Here is a 20,254-nt window from a genome sequence, read left to right as displayed (position 1 = left end):
CTGTGCGGTGTAATGTGAAAAACGGACACTACTGTGCAGTGTAATGTGAGTAACAGACACTACTGTGCAGTGTAATGTGAATAACGGACACTACTGTGCAGTGTAATGTGAGTAACGGACACTACTGTGCAGTGTAATGTGAGTAACGGACACTACTGTGCGGTGTAATGTGAGTAACAGATACTACTGTGCGGTGTAATGTGAGTAACGGACACTACTGTGCGGTGTAATGTGAGTAACGGACACTACTGTGCGGTGTAATGTGAATAACGGACACTACTGTGCGGTGTAATGTGAGTAACGGACACTACTGTGCGGTGTAATGTGAGTAACGGACACTACTGTGCGGTGTAATGTGAGTAACGGACACTACTGTGCAGTGTAATGTGAATAACGGACACTACTGTGCAGAGTAATGTGAGTAACGGACACTACTGTGCGGTGTAATGTGAGTAACGGACACTACTGTGCAGTGTAATGTGAATAACGGACACTACTGTGCAGTGTAATGTGAGTAACGGACACTACTGTGCAGTGTAATGTGAGTAACGGACACTACTGTGCAGTGTAATGTGAATAACGGACACTACTGTGCAGAGTAATGTGAGTAATGGACACTACTGTGCGGTGTAATGTGAGTAATGGACACTACTGTGCGGTGTAATGTGAATAACGGACACTACTGTGCAGTGTAATGTGAGTAACGGACACTACTGTGCAGTGTAATGTGAATAGCGGACACTACTGTGCAGTGTAATGTGAATAATGGACACTACTGTGCAGTGTAACGTGAATAACGGACACTACTGTGCAGTGTAATGTGAGTAACAGACACTACTGTGCAGTGTAAATGTAACGGACACTACTGTGCAGTGTAAATGTGAGTAACGGACACTACTGTGCGGTGTAATGTGAATAATGGACACTACTGTGCAGTGTAATGTGAATAACGGACACTACTGTGCAGTGTAATGTGAGTAACAGACACTACTGTGCAGTGTAATGTGAGTAACAGACACTACTGTGCAGTGTAAATGTGAGTAACGGACACTACTGTGCGGTGTAATGTGAATAATGGACACTACTGTGCAGTGTAATGTGAATAATGGGCACTACTGTGCAGTGTAACGTGAATAACGGACACTACTGTGCAGTGTAATGTGAGTAACAGACACTACTGTGCAGTGTAAATGTGAGTAACGGACACTACTGTGCAGTGTAAATGTGAGTAACGGACACTACTGTGCGGTGTAATGTGAATAATGGACACTACTGTGCAGTGTAACGTGAATAACGGACACTACTGTGCAGTGTAATGTGAGTAACAGACACTACTGTGCAGTGTAATGTGAGTATCAGACACTACTGTGCAGTGTAAATGTGAGTAACGGACACTACTGTGCGGTGTAATGTGAATAATGGACACTACTGTGCAGTGTAATGTGAATAACGGACACTACTGTGCGGTGCAATGTGAGTAACGGACACCACTGTGCAGTGTAATGTGAGTAACGGACACTACTGTGCAGTGTAATGTGAGTAACGGACACTACTGTGCAGTGTAATGTGAATAACGGACACTACTGTGCGGTGCAATGTGAGTAACAGACACCACTGTGCAGTGTAATGTGAGTAACGGACACTACTGTGCAGTGTAATGTGAGTAACGGACACTACTGTGCAGTGTAATGTGAATAACGGACACTACTGTGCGGTGTAATGTGAATAACGGACACTACTGTGCGGTGTAATGTGAGTAACGGACACTACTGTGCGGTGTAATATGAATAACGGACACTACTGTGCGGTGTAATATGAATAACGGACACTACTGTGCAGTGTAATGTGAATAACGGACACTACTGTGCGGTGTAATGTGAGTAATGGACACTACTGTGCGGTGTAATGTGAATAATGGACACTACTGTGCAGTGTAATATGAATTACGGACACTACTGTGCAGTGTAATGTGAGTAACAGACACTACTGTGCGGTGTAATGTGAATAACGGACACTACTGTGCAGTGTAATGTGAGTAACGGACACTACTGTGTGGTGTAATGTGAATTGGTACTATTCTGTGGCCACGCCCCTATATATTCCACGTAGGGGTGCCAAAATATATTTTCGCTTACCAGAAAAATTTGGCTTGGGCCGGCCCTGACTGTGGGTCACCAGAGACCAGGGGACACATGCTCCCCTTCACCGTGGACCAACTACCACTAAAGGTCAGGGCAGCCTCTTCTCTCCCATGAGCCTCCACTGTCACCAGGGACCAGTGAGGTGCTGACACGGCCCACTGTTACCATTGTAAATTAAGCTTGCAGTACAGATCACTTTATACACTATTGCTTTAAATAAATATACATAAACTGATGGTACTCTTAGCGGGGTGCCATAGATCCAAAGCTCCATGAAGCCGAATGGCTGACCCCCCTGTCACTGCAGTACACACTATAGCGCATAATGGCACCTACCACCCGTGAGCCCCTTAGTCCCATAACACCGGGTGGGCTGTACAGCGTAGAGGTGACAATGACAAGCTGCGTGAGAAAAATTATGGGATCCGGTGAAGGTAGGATGAAGATACTACAGCCTGTATTTAAGTTCTGCCACGTCCCTAACAAACTGTGCAGTCTTAGCAGAACTCCTCAAATACACCACCTGTATGTCTGGAGGAGGGAGAGGGCCAGCTTTATATCACAGGCAGTCGGAGAGACCACCAGGCTGTAGAAACGGCTGGTATGAGAGAAGGAAGTAGACCATCAGAGAGACCACCAAACAGTGGAAACAGGTGGTGCGAGAGGAGGAAGTAGATCATCAGAGAGATCACCAGACCACCGGAACAGCTGATGTGAGAGAGGAGAAAGGAATCCATCAGTGAGCCCACCAGACTGCAGGAACGGCTGGTGTGAGAGTGGAGGAAGGAGACCATCAGTGAGACCACCAGACCACTGGAACAGCTGATGTGAGTGAGGAGAAAGGAATCCATCAGTGAGACCACCAGACTGCAGGAATGGCTGGTGTGAGAGTGGAGGAAGGAGACCATCGGTGAGACCAACTGACCGTGGGAACACCTGGTGTAAGAGTGGTGGAAGAGGGCCTGCTTTACACCACAGACCAATGGTGAGACCATCAGACTGCAGGAATGGCTGGTGTGAGAGTGGAGGAAGGATGGAGCAACATTTATATAACAGCCCATCTGAGAGACAACCAGACCACAGGAAGTAGATTGGTCGGCTATTCAGATAATTTGTTTTATTGCTAAGGGAAATGATCTACATTATATTTGAGTATAAGTTCTGTGGCACTTGTCTGCTGGGTTGGGAATCTAAGGAGCAGATTCAATTAGACGCAATCTAGGTTCTGCAACTTTATTTGGGAAAAACTCGAAGGTGCTGCTTTTTGCAAATCATAAATCCGTGTTCCTCTAACATAAACTTCAATGGGAGAAATCATGGCCTTTAGGTAGCACCTCCAGACAAGTCCTTATACTCTATTAATGTAATAACTAAAGAACAGTGCAGTAAGTGCTTATTGTATTACTACTGTATGTGTTACGGATTAGTACACAACCCATATGATCTATACGATATTGGTGAGGAACCCCAGGACAGCAGCCACGATGATCAGGGTGAAGGCTTGGGCATTGTGTGCTACTGTGGACTATTCCAACTATTGGGTGAAACGCTGGTTTGGGGGACTACAGGTACGTCGGTAACTACAGTGTTATTTTTAATGTACAGTATCTTTTTTATCTATTTTACATCCTTCCACATTTTTTATTTCGGAGGGAAATATCTTCTAACATCAGACTGTGTCTACTGTCACTTAGGCTGAGCACCGTGTCTCCTGCACCCCATAGAATAAATGGCGGCACGGACCAGGGTCGCAGCACAAAACTGCGGTTCCATGAATCAAAATGTGGGAGGAGCCAAAAAACCTGTCACCCACTCCGGAGGATGCCCCCTTCCCCCCCCCCCCCCCCTCCAGCATGTACATTCAGCGGAACAGAACGGAAGCCTTCATATGTGGATGGATTAGCATCAAGGAGCCCTGCGGACATCGGGCCCCCATAGTACCCTGAATTGCTCAAGCACTATTTCACTAGTTCATTTGAATTTTAAATAAGAACCAATAAAAACTTGTTCGTACATTTATGCATAAGTGACACATTACACTCGCTGATGTCTGGCAACAGCAGGGGGCGTGGCAATGTGACTCCTTATCATAGTCCCTCCCCTGCTGAGCACTGACGCCAGTCATTACATCATGCTGTAGGCGGTGGGGCCATGATTTGCAACAATTTAGTGAAGTGGGCGGCATCTCAGAGGGTTGCCCGCTCTCCTTGGAGTTAATGAGAACTCATGGAAATTGAGTCTCCCAAACATTCTGGGAGAGTGGGCAGGTACGTGATACATTAGTAATATAAGTCTTCATTTTAGATCGTAAGCTCACTTGGGCAGCTATATCTTACACTGTACTACTAACTATAACCGTACAGACGTGTCCTAACACGCCTTTGATAAAAATTGCTCTATGGCATGGCGGTGCCGCGATGTGTTTACATCACAGCATAGAGCAATAGTAGCCTTCCTTTGTATTGATAATAACTGCTTACGGCAGGGAATAAAGTGATTAAATTTGCGAGCGGTGGCACCATAGCACCCCGCTGCCTGTACCTGACATATGCCACCAGCTGCCTGCAGCCGCCCAGTATATTTTCAATTTGTTCAGCGGTCAGGTGCATACGCGCACGACCGCTGCAAAGCGCAATCCAAAACGTGACTGCCGCAAAAAGCGATCCAACTGAAAAAATTACAAAGATGATGCAAGCTCATGCGCAGGCCCATCCGCCGCATGTGCCCACATTTAATGCGGGCGCCCCACAGTAAATGTGAATGCGTGGCTGGAGGAGGGCAGCAACACTCCGTTTCCTAGGCTGAGATGGAGTGTTGCGGGGGGGGAATGGTGTCTAGGAAAAGGAGGCGGCAGCAGACGAACGGTGGGTGCGGCGTGGCCGTGCTCGGGGCGGCGGTGTGATGTTACACGCAGCCGCTGCGGAATTTGCAATCCTTGCTGAGTGAGGTCCATATTGGCCCTGATCTCTGGCTATTGAGCTATTACAGACTGGTGGCATGAAGAGCCGTCTGAACAGCATAGTATTATTTATTTATTTATTAGCAGTTTCTTATATAGAGCAGCATATTCCGTAGCGCTTTCCAATTAGAACAACAGTTATAAAACAAAACTGGGCAAAGACAGACAGACAGACATAGAGGTAGGAAGGCCCTGCTCGTAAGCTTACACTCTAAAGGGAAATAGGCATGGGGGGTAATTCCAAGTTGATCGCAGCAGGATTTTTGTTAGCAATTGGGCAAAACCATGGCCCTCATTCCGAGTTGATCGGTCGCAAGGCGAATTTAGCAGAGTTACACACGCTAAGCCGCCGCCTACTGGGAGTGAATCTTAGCTTCTTAAAATTGCGACCGATGTATTCGCAATATTGCGATTACTAACTACTTAGCAGTTTCTGAGTAGCTCCAGACTTACTCTGCCTGTGCGATCATTTCAGTGCTTGTCGTTCCTGGTTGACGTCACAAACACACCCAGCGTTCGCCCAGGCACTCCCACCGTTTCCCCGGCCACTCCTGCGTTTTTTCCGGAAACGGTAGCGTTTTCAGCCACACGCCCCTGAAACGCCGTGTTTCCGCCCAGTAACACCCATTTCCTGTCAATCACATTACGATCGCCGGAGCGATGAAAAAGCCGTGAGTAAAATTACTTTCTTCATAGTAAAGTTACTTGGCGCAGTCGCAGTGCGAACATTGCGCATGCGTACTAAGCGGATTTTCACTGCGATGCGATCAAAAATACCGAGCGAACAACTCGGAATGAGGGCCCATGTGCACTGCAGGGGAGGCAGATGTAACATGTGCAGAGAGAGTTAGATTTGGGTGGGGTGTGTTCAATCTGCAATCTAATTTGCAGTGTAAAAATAAAGCAGCCAGTATTTACCCTGCACAGAAATAAAATAACCCACCTAAATCTAACTCTCTCTGCACATGTTATATCTGCCTCCCCTGCAGTGCACATGGTTTTGCCCAATTGCTATCAAAAATCCTGCTGCGATCAACTTGGAATTACCCCCATTGATACATGAGGATAGATGCTACCTGTTACATAATGGTCCAACAGATTGCTAGGTTCTTAGTTGTATGATATGATCACCCAGCAATGTTGGAAGACAAAATGTGAGGTTATGTGGACTGTACAGAGAGGATGTAACTGGATAGGGAAGGATTGAAGGTTATGTGTGTGGGTCAGGAATTTGGTAGGCTTGTCTGAAGAGATGAGTTTTCAGGGAACGTTTAAAGGTTTGGAGACTAGAGGAGAGTCTTATTGTGCGCGGGAGGGCATTCCACAGAGTGGGTGAAGCCCGGGTAAAGTCCTGTAATTTTGAGTGGGAACAGGTAATACATGTGGATGAGAGACGCAGATCTTGTGCAGAGCGGAGGGGTCTGGTAGGGAGATATTTTGAGATGAGTGAGGAGTAGTAGGCCCTGGGCAAAGCAATGCACTTGGACCCCTACACACCTATTCATGGGAACCAATAAAAAAAAAAAACATAATAACTTTCTCTTCCTGCGGTTCCGCACCGTCTCTCTCCATGCTTCCATACAGTGACTGGCTGCCAGCACTCTCATTGGTGGATAGCTGCAGTCATCCACCAATCAAAAAGCTGACAGCCATTCACTGTATAGCTGCAGGTTGGGAGGCAGGTAGAGAATGCAGCCGTGCTGCTCTGATTGTGCGACCGCTCCCGACCCTGCTCGGAGACTCCTAGAATTGTGGGTCCCCGGGCAGCTGCCCGGTGTACCTATACATCAAGATGGCCCTGGTGGCACAGGCAGGTTGGTACACCCATTGGTGTTAGGGCTCAGCAATGCAATACATCCATGCTTGAATAAAATATGTTCCTTGCTTAGTAAATCTTAGATCTCCATACATGAAGTTTGCTATACAACAAGTTTTCTATACAAACCTGCCAAGTATTTATGGGAATAGCTGACATTCCGCTGATTATTTCCATTAACCATAAAATTTAATGGCCACAAAACAAACACAGGTTAGGTTGAGATTACGCAGCTCAACTGCGTATATGGCACTTAGGAGCTGATTGGCTGGTACTTTATCTCCGTCCACTTTATCTCTCTCCAAGGATTAGTAAATAGACCCCCTAAGTCTCCTTTAGCTAAACGCTGCTGATAGCAGAGAGCGATAGCGACATTCACTTACACAGCAAATGCAAATATAAATATCTCGAAATATCTCTAAAGCTGGGTACACACCTATTTGAACCCCGGTTGATCGGGTTAAACGCTACCAATCTGCCAAGAGCAATGAGATGCGACCTCCCGATTCCGACCGTTGCAGAAGCGCTATTAGCCATTTATTGACTAACACTCCTGCATTGGCACTGCATACACCCCGATATCAGGAAAGCGGGACGACTATTGTATAGGTGTGTATCCAGCTTGTTTTATCCCTTGTTTATATGGTGCCACAAAGTACAGTACAGTGGCGGAACTAGCGAGCGGTGGGCCCATGTGCTACAAAATGCTTTGCCCCCCCCCCCCATCTAAGTCCACCGCCTCACCCCTGGAGAGTATCTGGTGAGGGGGACCTGCTCAGGGCCAGGGAAATGGATACCTAGCAACAGTGCTGTAATTAGTCATTTTAGTGCTGTGTGCAAGAAACGGCATCGGGGCCCCGCCCCTCTATGTAAAACAGGGGCAATGCGCCCCGCAGGCGCGCGCAAAGAAAGAGGGCGTGGCTTCGTTGGGAAGGGGTGTGGCCACAAAATAATACCAATTCATATAACGGTGCACAGTAGTCTCCATTATTCAAATTGCGCCGCACGGTAGTACCACTACACCAGGTAGAGACCCTTTTACACATTACGGCAGACAGCGTCCCCCTTTTCACACATTACGGCAGACAGCGTCCCTTTTTTACACATTACAGCAGACAGCGTCCCCTTTTTACACATTACGGCAGACAGCGTCCCATTTTTTGCACATTACGGCAGACAGCGTCCCCTTTTTACACATTATGGCAGACAGCGTCCCTTTTTTACACATTACAGCAGACAGCGTCCCCTTTTTACACATTACGGCAGACAGCGTCCCATTTTTTGCACATTACGGCAGACAGCGTCCCATTTATTACACATTACGGCAGACAGCGTCCCTTTTTTACACATTACAGCAGACAGCATCCCCTTTTTACACATTACGGCAGACAGCGTCCCATTTTTTGCACATTACGGCAGACAGCGCCCCATTTATTACACATTCGGCAGACAGCGTCCCATTTTTTGCATATTATGGCAGACAGCGTCCCATTTATTACACATTACGGCAGACAGCGTCCCATTTTTTGCACATTACGTCAGACAGCGTCTCATTTTTTGCACATTACGGCAGACAGCGTCCCCTTTTTGCACATTACGGCAGACAGCGTCCCCTTTTTTACACATTACAGCAGACAGCGTCCCATTTTTACACATTACGGCAGACAGCGTCCCATTTTTTGCACATTACGGCAGACAGCGTCCCATTTATTACACATTACGGCAGACAGCGTCCCATTTTTTGCATATTACGGCAGACAGCGTCCCATTTATTACACATTACAGCAGACAGCGTCCCATTTTTTGCACATTACGGCAGACAGCGTCCCATTTTTTAGACATTATGGCAAACAGGATAGATAGACAGACAGACAGACAGACAGACAGACAGACAGACAGACAGATAGATAGATAGATAGATAGATAGATAGATAGATAGATAGATAGCTGGAATAGGTATGCTTACCGTTTCCGCTGGCTCAGGCTCCTCGTGCAGCTTCTGGCAGGGGAGAAGAAGGAGGAGGGGGGGATGGAGGAGGGAGCCGCAGCAGCGCTATGTCATTGGTAGAAGCGCTGCTGCTGCTGGACCTCTCCTTTACCATAGGCTGCCCTCCGCCGCTGTGAATGCTGGGATGCGATGCGCATCCCAGAATTCACAGCGACGGAGGGCAGCTTATGGTAAAGGAGAGGGCCAGCAGCAGCAGCGCCTCTACCAATGACACAGCGCTGCTGCGGCTCCCCCCCCCCCCCGTAGCCGGTGCGCATCCTCTCCTCGGCCGCGGCGGCACACAGCGGCAGCCAGTCGGCATGTAAGGAGTCAGTTTGACTCATTACATGCCGCTCTGGCTTTGGGCCCCTTGACAGTGGCGGGCCCCAGTGCAAGGCACTGCCTGCACTGGCGCTAGTTCCGCCTCTGGTACAGTACAAAAAACGGAAACAGTAAGTTCCCCTAGTACAGGATTTCTAGAAGGGGGTTTCCAGATGCATTCCATAATCTGCCACTCTACGGAACATTACGAGTAAGTGCGTGAGTCTTGGTCTTTTTATACACTGGATAGTGTATATAATATATTATTAATAATTAACACTATAGTTTATAGCATAGGCTGTATCAAACATATTTAATATAAATTATATAAGTGGTCAGGAAAAGGTTAAACATCCCATAATAAATAAATAAATAAATGTACATAATAGAACCAGTAGGAGACAGAACTATAGCACACATTCTCCCACCTCATGGTAAGGCGCCTGTCTCTTCTTCTTGGTAGCTACTCTCTGGTCCAGTGCACTGACTGAGCACTCGGATCCACACATACAGCAAACTGTGTAAAAGAAGCTGCTACACTGGGTATTATATACTATTGCTATTGTGGTCAAAATTTGAGCCACTGTACAAGAGGAGGGGGGTTCCAGGCAACTAGAACCCCCCACCCCTGCATTTGCCTATGTAGCAACCAAGCAGATTCATCCTATAATTTATTAATTGGGAGGGATGCATCAAGCACCACATGTAGCATACAATGCATCCTGCCATTTACTGCAAACAGCAGAGTTTAGTAACATAATATGCTTGAATAAAATCGCAAGGGGCGGCTCTCCCAGTAAGTGCCGTCGTTTGCGATGTTAGAACTTCTGGGATTTCGACCGGTAGTCCTAGCTGCGCATGGTCGGCTGAGTCACCGGTTGGATCCCTCGCAGCGCACAATGCGATGAGAAGCCTATAGGCTTATTTAAGGCAACACCATTGCATTGCCTACCGGGTCCAGCAAAACATTCCGGTGCTTTGTACATTACGGTCAAATGAATTTTCAGAGGTTTGACTGCATATTTATTTTTGATGCATTCCGCCCCTTAATATTGCATTAACCTGCCAATTGCCAGATGAGGGCTTACAGCCAAACAAATAAAAACGATAAACCAGGATGGCACCTTAATTTATACCTGAAAAATACAAACAGAAATCTAAAATTAAAGAAGTTCGGCGCACGTAGCATTCAAATGATCCCCAAATCTCTCTGTCGAGCTGCTGAAATGTAATTACAAGCTGAGCCAGTGTAAAACGTATTTTGTTTCCAAAAACAAAAGCATCTTCGCTGTAATGTAAAACAAAAATTATAACGCGATCAATTTGTTTTGGTGGTTCTGTAATTTATTTATTCTGTAGCGGGTCATATTTCCAATGCAGAGAAGCGATAAAAGTTAAATAATTTTCCCTGCGGAGTAAACAGTAACCAGCCTGATTTATTAGAATCTCATCACCGTATTTTATTTCCTATTATAGCAAAACGTTAAATTATTTTGTGTGTGTCCCCCCCCCCCCCCACTGCCGGCGCCGCAGTACACTGCTCAATAATCACACACAAATCCTTCTCTTTTTTTTTTTTTTTTTTAGTTGCTCCCCTGCACAAATGAGGCCAAAACGTTTCAACTTCCCAGAAGCCCACAGATCTGGAGACGTACCTCTAGCGCCGTGGAGCTGACGCTGGTTTCATGGGAACAAGTCTGCTCGGGTAATTAACTTGCAGGGAGGAGGTGAGACCGTACAGCAACAGGATGGAGGAGGCTCATTGATCTCCTATTGACAGGCCGTAATAGAAATCTTGTGGCAGGAGGTAGTGCATCAATTACGGAGATCTGTGGGAGGAAATGAGGAGAAATAGGATGAGACGCACTTTTCTAGTTATATAAAAGGAGTCCAATTAAATGAAACAATTAAACGAGTCAGGATGGCATAAGCCGGGGTACCAGGGGCCCACAGATGAATGAAGTTCAAGTAGAGTTGAGACTTAAGCATTTACGCAATGTAGCGTCCACATTTTACGTGCAGGACACACAAATGATTTGCAGTACAGATGGTTAATCACTCCAAGACCCACGTGGGGGCTCCGGGGGTGACCTTTAAAGATTTTCGACCCTCAGTCAGTGCAATGTCTGATTGCTGAATTTGACAACAATTGGGTCAAGGAAAGTTTGAAAATGAGGGGGGCGCCATTTTGGGCCAAGGTGTCATGTGACCGGACGGACTGGAGCCACCTCTATGACACTGACTCCCCTCTTTCAAATTTCCTGTGGCTGAATAATTGTCACATAAAGGCATCAGAAATGATCGCGCGAGACGGGAGATGCTCTCTAATGACCCATCTGAGCTTGGTGCAAAACTTTTCTGCTGCTGAGGAATAATGGTGCGGATGCCGCCGCATTTAGAAAAAAAAACCATATGCGATTTTCTTGGCAATAATTATTCAGCTCGTTATAATAAATCCATTCCAGCACGTTGAGACGTAAAGGCAATGAACAGCGCTGATTTATTTTCAGATGAATTTGCAAACTATAATGTGCATGAAATATTATTTATGCAATCGATACAGGAGGACACACAAATTTATAGTGATTTAAAGTTCATTGCGTCTGTTCGGTTACAGCTCTGTACATAGATAGCAAATTAAGATTTAACGGGGGGGATACAATAGATTCCACATAAGGTTAAAACCGGCTGTTTTTATAGGTCTTTCTAGTCAGATATGAAAGATCAGATTTGACTATATATATATATATATATATATGCAAAAATTTATTTCACCCCGCGCTCCAATCACCAGCAGCAATTTGGAGAAAGTCCCTGTTAGTGAACTTCCAAAAGATAACATACACAAAACGAAAACCAATTGCGCTTTGTATAACCTTTCGAAACACTCAGATTTTTGTATTTCCAGTAGTTGTTCTTCCACGGTGTGGATTCTTATAACTGGTATCACCTGCAAGTATACCCTCACACCAGAGAACAAACCCAAACAAAAAGTGGCCAAAATGGCCCAAATTAGATATGATACCAATTTGTTTTTATTAAAAATGCATAGTAAAATTCCATAAATTCATATGAACATTTTTTTTTTAAATTCCATACATTCATGTAAATATTCTTAAAGAGAAATACATCCAGAGAATCACCCTTACCCTTATAGGTGTATGTTCTGTAGGGTGTAGTGGTTAACTGGGTAAGGGACCGTAACCCAACGCGTTTCGTCAAAACGACTTCATCAGGGGTTCTTGTGTGGTATCACAAAAAGGAGCAAAAGCCTTCATGGATATAAACATCCATAGTCCGTATATATAGGACCAACTTTTTACTGAAATGGAAAATTCACCCAAAGTGATCATAGGGCAATAAGACCAAGCACAGACACATACGTCTTTAAAGATATTCAGGTAGTTATTGAACCTGGTTGTAGACTCTGTTTTCCGTTTATACACAGGGTCTGTTTAATTTAGCCTGCTGCCACCAGGAAAGAGACACATGCAACAGCCAGGTTCAGAATCTATATACATATATCCTCCTTTCCAATAATATTACTTTTATAAGGCACTGTCCACAGGCACAGGCACCATTCAACATTTAGCGGGGGTCCTGTGTCATTCTGCTTGTCTCCCCCTCTCCCCTGGAGGGAGTTGCGAAGATCTGAAGGTGATCGACAGGGCTTCTGGTGCATTGGCCCTTACCACTAATTACAATGCATGGTGGGGGGGGGTCACAGGGGAAATAGACCTCCCCTTCCGCCACCATGTGCTATTATTAGGGGAGGATTTGGAAAAGAAAAACATTTTTAAAGTATAAAACCCCCTCAGGGCAATTGGTATCCGGACTCTGGGTCAACAGTGCCTAGGTCGACACACATTAGGACCTAATGGCTGTGTCGATCCATTTCCTGTGTCAACCTACTCACTGTTGACCAATAGTTGTCGACCTAATGTGTGTCGACCTAGACACTGTCGACCCTGAGTCCCATACCCAGGGCAATTCTACTGCCATGTCTGGCCAATGGTGCAGTTACTGAGTACTTTGCTATGGATCCGGTGAGTGTTTCTGTTCTTTTCTTGGTGGCTCTTTCACTTGCAATGATAACAATTGCATAGGCTGAAAAATCACAGCTGCGTAGGCTTGTGTGTACAAGCATGATGCTCTATGTATTGTATGTGATGCTCTCAGTATTATATGGCGGTCACTGTGATAATCTCTGCATTATATGATGGTCACTGTAATATTCTCTGTATTATATGGCTGTCGCTGTGATGATGTCTGCATTATATGGCAGTCACTCCAATATTCCCTGCATTATACTGTATGGTGGTCACTGTGATGCCCACTACGATGATCTATGTATTGTACAGCAGTCAAGGTGATTCTCTCAGTGTTATATGGCGGTCACTGTGATATTCTCTGTATTATATGGCAGTCACTGTGATGTTTTCTGCTTTATATTTTGGTCACTGCTATGTTCACTACAAACATCTATGTATTGTATGGCAGTCTGATGCTCACTGTATAATATGGAGTTCACTGTGATGCTCTCTGCATTTCACTATGCTGTTCAGTACGATGTTCTTTGTATTTATGGATGTCACTGTGATGCTCTCAGTATTACATAGAGGTAACTGTGATGTTATACTACTAAGCTTTGGAGAGTGATAAAGTGGAGAAAGATAAAGTACAAGCCAATCAGCTCCTAACTGCCATGTTACTGGGTGTGTTTGAAAAATGACAGTTGGGAGCTGATTGCTTGGTACTTTATCAGTCACCAAGGCTTAGTACATCTGCCCTAGAGGGTGATATGTTATAGAGAGTGATTACTATCTACAGGGGAGGGAGGGGCACCTAGCTGAAGTTTTTCCCCCAGGGGGAACGGAAAGCCTAGCTTCGCCGCTGCCTGAAAGATTGCACATCTTTGAAGCCGCCTTAACAATTACAAAACCGAGATATTGTGCAGCAGTTTTGTAGGGTGACACATACAGGTGAAAATATTTTTCTTTTAAATAATAATCCTGCCAGCTACTGTAACTATAGAGATCAAATCTACAGCCTGTATATGTATGTGACAGTATATAGGAACAATTGATTTCTGTATCACATAATGCCAATGAAGCATTGTTTTGGTTCTAATGGATTCAGTAAACCACTACTCTTCTTGTCGGGTTATCATGTGCCAAGGTCGAGAGTAATCATCAACCACTCTACGGTAATTTATTCTCCGCTGCCTGTGTTCTCCGGAAAGAGTATTATTTGCCGTGCCTCATCTTCTAGACAACACATTAACTATTTCCACGTGATTAACGACAATCCACGTTATCATGACCCCAGACCCCACATGACCATTGTACCGGGGAGCCGCTACTATATGAACCTCAGTGTCAGGTCTCTACATCCCTCACCTGGAGCTCCCAAATGGGGAAACAGAAAGTCATGCTCTAAGGTTGAACCAAAGCCTACAGGCTATGGAGGTCATTAAAGTGTCACCCCGCAGAACACCTTTACATCAAGGTAACAACTCCTCCCAGTTCTTCTGAGGCGCCTGCAGAAACTACAAGTGCATCCAGGTGGGTAAAGAGGAGGACAACTCTCCAGCGGGTCACTATGCAAAAGTGCAGGTAGTCCAGCCTTCAATCACTGTGCAGCAGAACTCTTTGTTTAAGCTAAACTTCCCCTTTCTGTAACCTAAAATTCAGCCTCATTTATGCGCCTTTATTATTCATAAAAATGGGGCGACATTGGGCAACACATCTCCTCCTTTACTGTATGTCTTCTGAATTAAAACAGAAATCTCCCACCCGTCCTCTGCGCTCCGCTAATGCACGCCGCCTCTCCTGCCTACTGATTACTTCCTCTCACTACTACCTCTGTTTCTCACGTGCTGCTCCCTTTCTCTGGAATTCTCTACCTCTCCCCTTCAGACTCTCCACCTCTCTACAAAACGTCAAGCGAGCTCTCTAGACCCACTACTTCACCAAACTCAGCTAACTCTCCTCTTAACACCCTGTTCCACGCTCTCAACCCTGTGTCACCCTGTCTGTCTACCCCTCCCCTTTAGAATGTAAGCTCTCATGAGCAGAGCCCTCTTCCCTCATGTGCTTATCCTTCTCTCACTTAAACCATCTTTGAAGTCACGAAATGCCATGGTTTTCTGCCACCTGATACTTATTTCAGTGTCATCTGCTGATGTAGTTATGTTTCTGTTTACCCTGTACGTGTCCTACAGATGGGTCCATGTTTATCTTGAACTTTAATAGGATTAACTGAGACTGGGCAGTCGGACTTAATCCCCTGCTGTAATGACTTAATCCCCTGCTGTATTATTCTCTGTATTGTATTGCAACTGAGAACAATAGATGAAGGGTTTATGTTAATAAACCATTTGTGCCTAGGTGCAGCAAACTAGCCAAGATAACCGTGGACCCATCTGTATACTGTCTTCAACTGTAAATTGCTGTTTTCCTGTTTTGATTATTTGTTTATGTACTCTGTAATTGGGCGCTGCGGAACCCTTGTGGCGCTATATAAATAAAGGATAATAATAATAATAATAATAATAATAATAATAAAATCTCTTTAATCCAGTGCTAATGCAGTCATCTGCCCTTATTGGTCGCAGACTGTGGAATACGGTGCGTGCATTTATCCACTAATATGAAAAGACGCTACTATTATCTTGTCATTAAGAGCATTTCTCCCAATAAACTATATGCCATTTTACAATTAACCTTTTATTCTCATCTTATTGTACAGTATTGCCTGTTTCATGAGTCATTAGCTTATCTAGAGAGAATGCATTGCGTATGTGAGTCATAATGTTATCTGGATCTTTAATGCTTTTATCAAGTTTATTAGGCTGTTCTACAAAGTGGAATCTTTCAGGTGCAGCGAATTCTTCGAATGTTTCTTGTAGATGGATGACGCTTGTTGCTGCTGTGCCGCATGGAAGCCATCCCTAAATGCTTTCATCAAGCTACAGCAGTAGATTATGCAGATGAGTTATACTGTATATACATCTATAGCTGAGCTGCATTATGTGTATCGGTTATCCAAGGACAGTCCTGATTTTTACCACCTGGAAATGTAATTTACTTTCCTAGAATTTAGAGCCCTGGTGCATTCAGATTAATGGAAGTTCTTGGAAGAACCATTTTACTGCACTGGGCACCTAATAGGAAGCATGCTTTCTGCTGTGTATAAACAAAGGCTATCTCTGATTTTCCTGTGTCGGAGACATGTAACTGCTCTTTTCGAGGCAATCGATCAAGAAAGTTAATTGTTTGCTTATGCAATTGCTTGCCTGCAAAAGCTTATGCTTACTTTGACACAACACTAAGTTATTCTGCAATCTTTGTGCACACACTATCTGGTTTTACATGAGGCAAAAGTAATAAAGATATTGCAAAGAGATTATGAATTATGGTCCTGATTCAGATTTTTTACCAAAGCAAACAAGCACACAACTGGGCAAAACCATCTTGCACTGCAGGTGGGGCTGATGTAACGTGTGCAGAGAGATTGTGACTTTTTTCGTATTAAACCCCATTTAATTTATTGTTCTGTCTTTGTGTCCTTAAAGAACACACATCAAAAGATTCAGTTTTTATAATGCTTACTTTTACAGTAACTCTGAATAAATGAGGTTGTGAGAGCATTTTTGGGATAATGCAGGTAGTAACTTAAGGCTTAAAAAGTGTATCAGCTACTGGTGGCAGGGCTTATTTATTCAAAAACGACAACATCAATTATAGCAATATATCGACAAAATCTGTGGGCTTAATTTAGAGATGGACGCAGATCACCCCTCGCTGTGTCTTTGCACTCAGCGGCTGTTGGCTAATATGCGTAAACAGACACCTCTTGTTGGCTTCTGTGAGCCGCTGCTACGTCCCATTAGTAGAATTTATTTTAATTGTCGGGTCTAAAACCTGATAATAAATAAGTCCATGAATGATGTGTCTGGCTGCATTCTCATGGCCATCGGCCAAGTACACAAAATGGCTCCCTCTACTGTCCATCCGTGAGGTCACCGATTCCTTGTGAGATGATTGGCTACATATCCATCCCACCAGTGCAGCCCACAAAATGTCTGCCTCCAGAGCAAGTAAGTGAATTGGGGGCAACTTAACTCCCGACGTAACGTATCGACCTACAACCTCGGCCGGGCAAGATGCTGACAACGTTTTTGAGGAGACAAAAACTTGCAGGCTGTAAGGAGCGACGACCGTGGTGTGTAAAATAGGCTATTTCCCCAAACTCAAACCCAGTTAGCGAGAAGAAAAAGACAGATGTTCTACAGAGGAATTTGATTACAAACCTAAATTAAACAAGACCCCTGAGTACCGCGCTGCGGGAAGCACGTCTTGCATGGCTGCCCTACTTTGAAATTAACTAGTTTCACACTTACACTTTTAACTGAAAGTGTGAAGAATAAAAAAAACTAATCTGAAGACACCTTGTGAGCGTCATCCCAGGCAACAAATCTACTTTCCTCAACTAATGGAAAACTGCAGCAGCTCATTCAACGTCTTAAAGGAAAACTCAAGACATACATAATCACTACCAGTAAAATGATATCCACCCCTATCAACACCTAGCAGAGCCATGGGTGTCCTGTGATAGAACCCTGCTTCTGTATTTGGGGAACTTGTCCCTGTCCAGCCTTGCAAGGGTTTATATCTCTGCCTAGACAACAAGGAAACCCAGGGGTTCAAGAGCGCAGGATCGGTATCCACCGGTGACAGCGGTTCCGTCTGAGCTGCATGGGCCTATTTTAAACTGGTACGGCACAATTTGTATCTGACCAGTCCCCGGATATATGCAGAAAAACGTTTCACAACAGCACAGCGACTCCTATCATTCTGCTAATTAATGGTATAGGAAATCTTATATTTTAAGCATGAGGCTGTCAATTAACGAGTGGGGGTCCGCAGCTGGCGATTTGCAGGGGGGTGTCTGTGGCACATGTTATATCTGCCTCCCCTGCAGTGCACATGGTTTTGCCCATTAGCTAACATATTTGCTGCTGCGATCAGGTCTGAATTAGGCCCAGAGTATGACATCAGGACTACTGCTGAGGGCCCTGTTAAATGACTTACAGTACCATGATTCTATAGGCTGGGCCAGGCAGCATGGCCATAAGGGGAAGTCCGGTCCCACACAGACGCAGAGCAGCAGAGGAGAGTAACTGACACTGCAGAGCGTTGGGGAGGTAAGTTGTCTGTGTAGCGGCCTCATTTCATTTATTCCCATTGAATTGACAATAAGCTCAGCCAGTGGGCCTGAATCGGACGTATGTTGCAGACTTCAACATGCGCCAAAGAAAGAAATTGGAGACTGCACCTCCTCAGGATTGGCCATGTGCTCCCTGACGTACATCACTACAGCGAATAGATTGATCCATCCGTCGATGGGCCACACTTTCTGCAAAATGTTTTGTGTCTGCAACTGGGTGGAACTCTTCTCTCGCAGCAGTGTCATGGGCACATAAGAGGACTACCTTGCTTGATGGTAGGATTGTGCTGGTCGGTAACTTTGCTTCCACAAGCAGATTCTCCTCAGCACCCCCTGGTAGAAGCTAGACTTGTTTTTGCTTCTTTTTGACAAAAGGGGTATGGACGGGGAAAAGTGGTGGGACAAAAAGACGAGGGTGGACCGGTTTGTTTCATGTGTACTGGTGCCACTCCCGCCCAGCGTTGCAGAGGTGTTTTCATCTCTCTCCACTCACCTTCCCATCACTCTCCCCCTCCCTCATCTTTCTCTCTCTTTTCCTCTTTCTTCTATCTCTCTCTATCTCGTCCCTTCCTTTCTTTTGCCTTTTTTTTCCCATCTCCACTACCCAGGGCTTGCCCCCGGACATTACCTCATTCCAGTGACGGAGCAACAGCCTCAACAGACCACGGTCGTGGGTTGGTGGCGCTAGAGCCTGTATTATGCAGACTCCGTGTGGTCTGGCTGTCTGCATGGAAATCTGATGAAAATGTCCCCTTAAAAATGGTTAGGAAGAGACAGATGCTAGAGGTCCCACTGGACCGCTAGTGTCTGTAAGGGAAGCACAGCGCATATAGCGTTACCCAGAAGTACCGGGATTCCGGAAATGCTGGCACCGCCGGCAAGTATGAAACGTCTGGCAAAGAGCAAGAAACCCCTGGCAACGAGCATGAAACCCCTGGCAACGAGCAAGAAACCCCTGGCAATGAGCATGTAGGTAAAAATTATAATTAATGTATGGGGGGTGCCACTGCTCATTGCACAGCTGAAATAGCCAATGCAGTACAACGTGGGTGCATGCGCTGTTATTATATCTTTCTCTTTGAATTCAATGTAGCTCTTGGTCACTGATCGCTTTCATTGTCCTCTAGTTTTGCCTCTAATGGCTTGGAGAGGGGTGGTCTTCAGTATGCCGCCGGCCGGGATCCCGGCTACCAGCATACCGGCGTTGGGATCCTGACCGCCGGCATGCCGACACATATTCTCCCTCTTGGGGGTCCATGACCCCCCCTGGAGGGAGAATAAATAGCGTGGCGCGCATAGCACACCACCGTGCCCGCAGCGAGCTTGCAAGGGGCTCATTAGCGCTCGCCCAGCTGTCGGTATGCCGGCGGTCAGGATCCAGGCCGCCGGCCACTCATACTACACCCCTTGGAGAGCTGTAGGATGCTGTGGGGGCGCATGCTTCCCCTTCTTTAACCATGTATGCACCACCAGGGCGGTTACCTCATGCATGCTCCTGTGTCGTACAAGTGCAGCACTAATAAACCCAGGTTTCATGGGTGACGGGGAGAAGTTTCCCAGATGATATGTTGTTAATTATGGTGGGTGGGTAAGTCTACTGCACTTGTGCAAGACAGACACCTTACACGATTATACGATTAAATTAGAGTATATTAGATATGATCAGTCACCTATGACTCAACACTCCCCATTTCTCAGGCCCCTCCTCCAGATCAGTCTCATTTGTCTTAGCACACATACACCTGCAGGAAAAGATGCTTACTGGCAGGAGGGGAAAGCCAATAATGCATTGTTTAACA

General features: G+C 45.5%; 1 protein-coding gene across 1 annotated transcript in view; it reads right to left on the bottom strand.

Moving 5' to 3' along the window:
* NCOA1 (nuclear receptor coactivator 1) overlaps positions 1–20,254 on the bottom strand; it is a 492,550-nt gene that overhangs the window by 344,273 nt on the left and 128,023 nt on the right. The window contains exon 2 of the mRNA XM_063915049.1: positions 10,880–11,053. The gene's annotated coding sequence lies outside the window, so the exon portion shown is untranslated. The remainder of the gene's footprint in view (positions 1–10,879; positions 11,054–20,254) is intronic.

The sequence above is a fragment of the Pseudophryne corroboree genome, chromosome 4 (genome assembly GCF_028390025.1).
Source record: "Pseudophryne corroboree isolate aPseCor3 chromosome 4, aPseCor3.hap2, whole genome shotgun sequence".
Lineage (NCBI taxonomy): Eukaryota > Metazoa > Chordata > Amphibia > Anura > Myobatrachidae > Pseudophryne > Pseudophryne corroboree.
The sequence above is the reverse complement of the archived record's forward strand: the minus strand, read 5'-3'. Positions and strand labels throughout refer to the sequence as shown.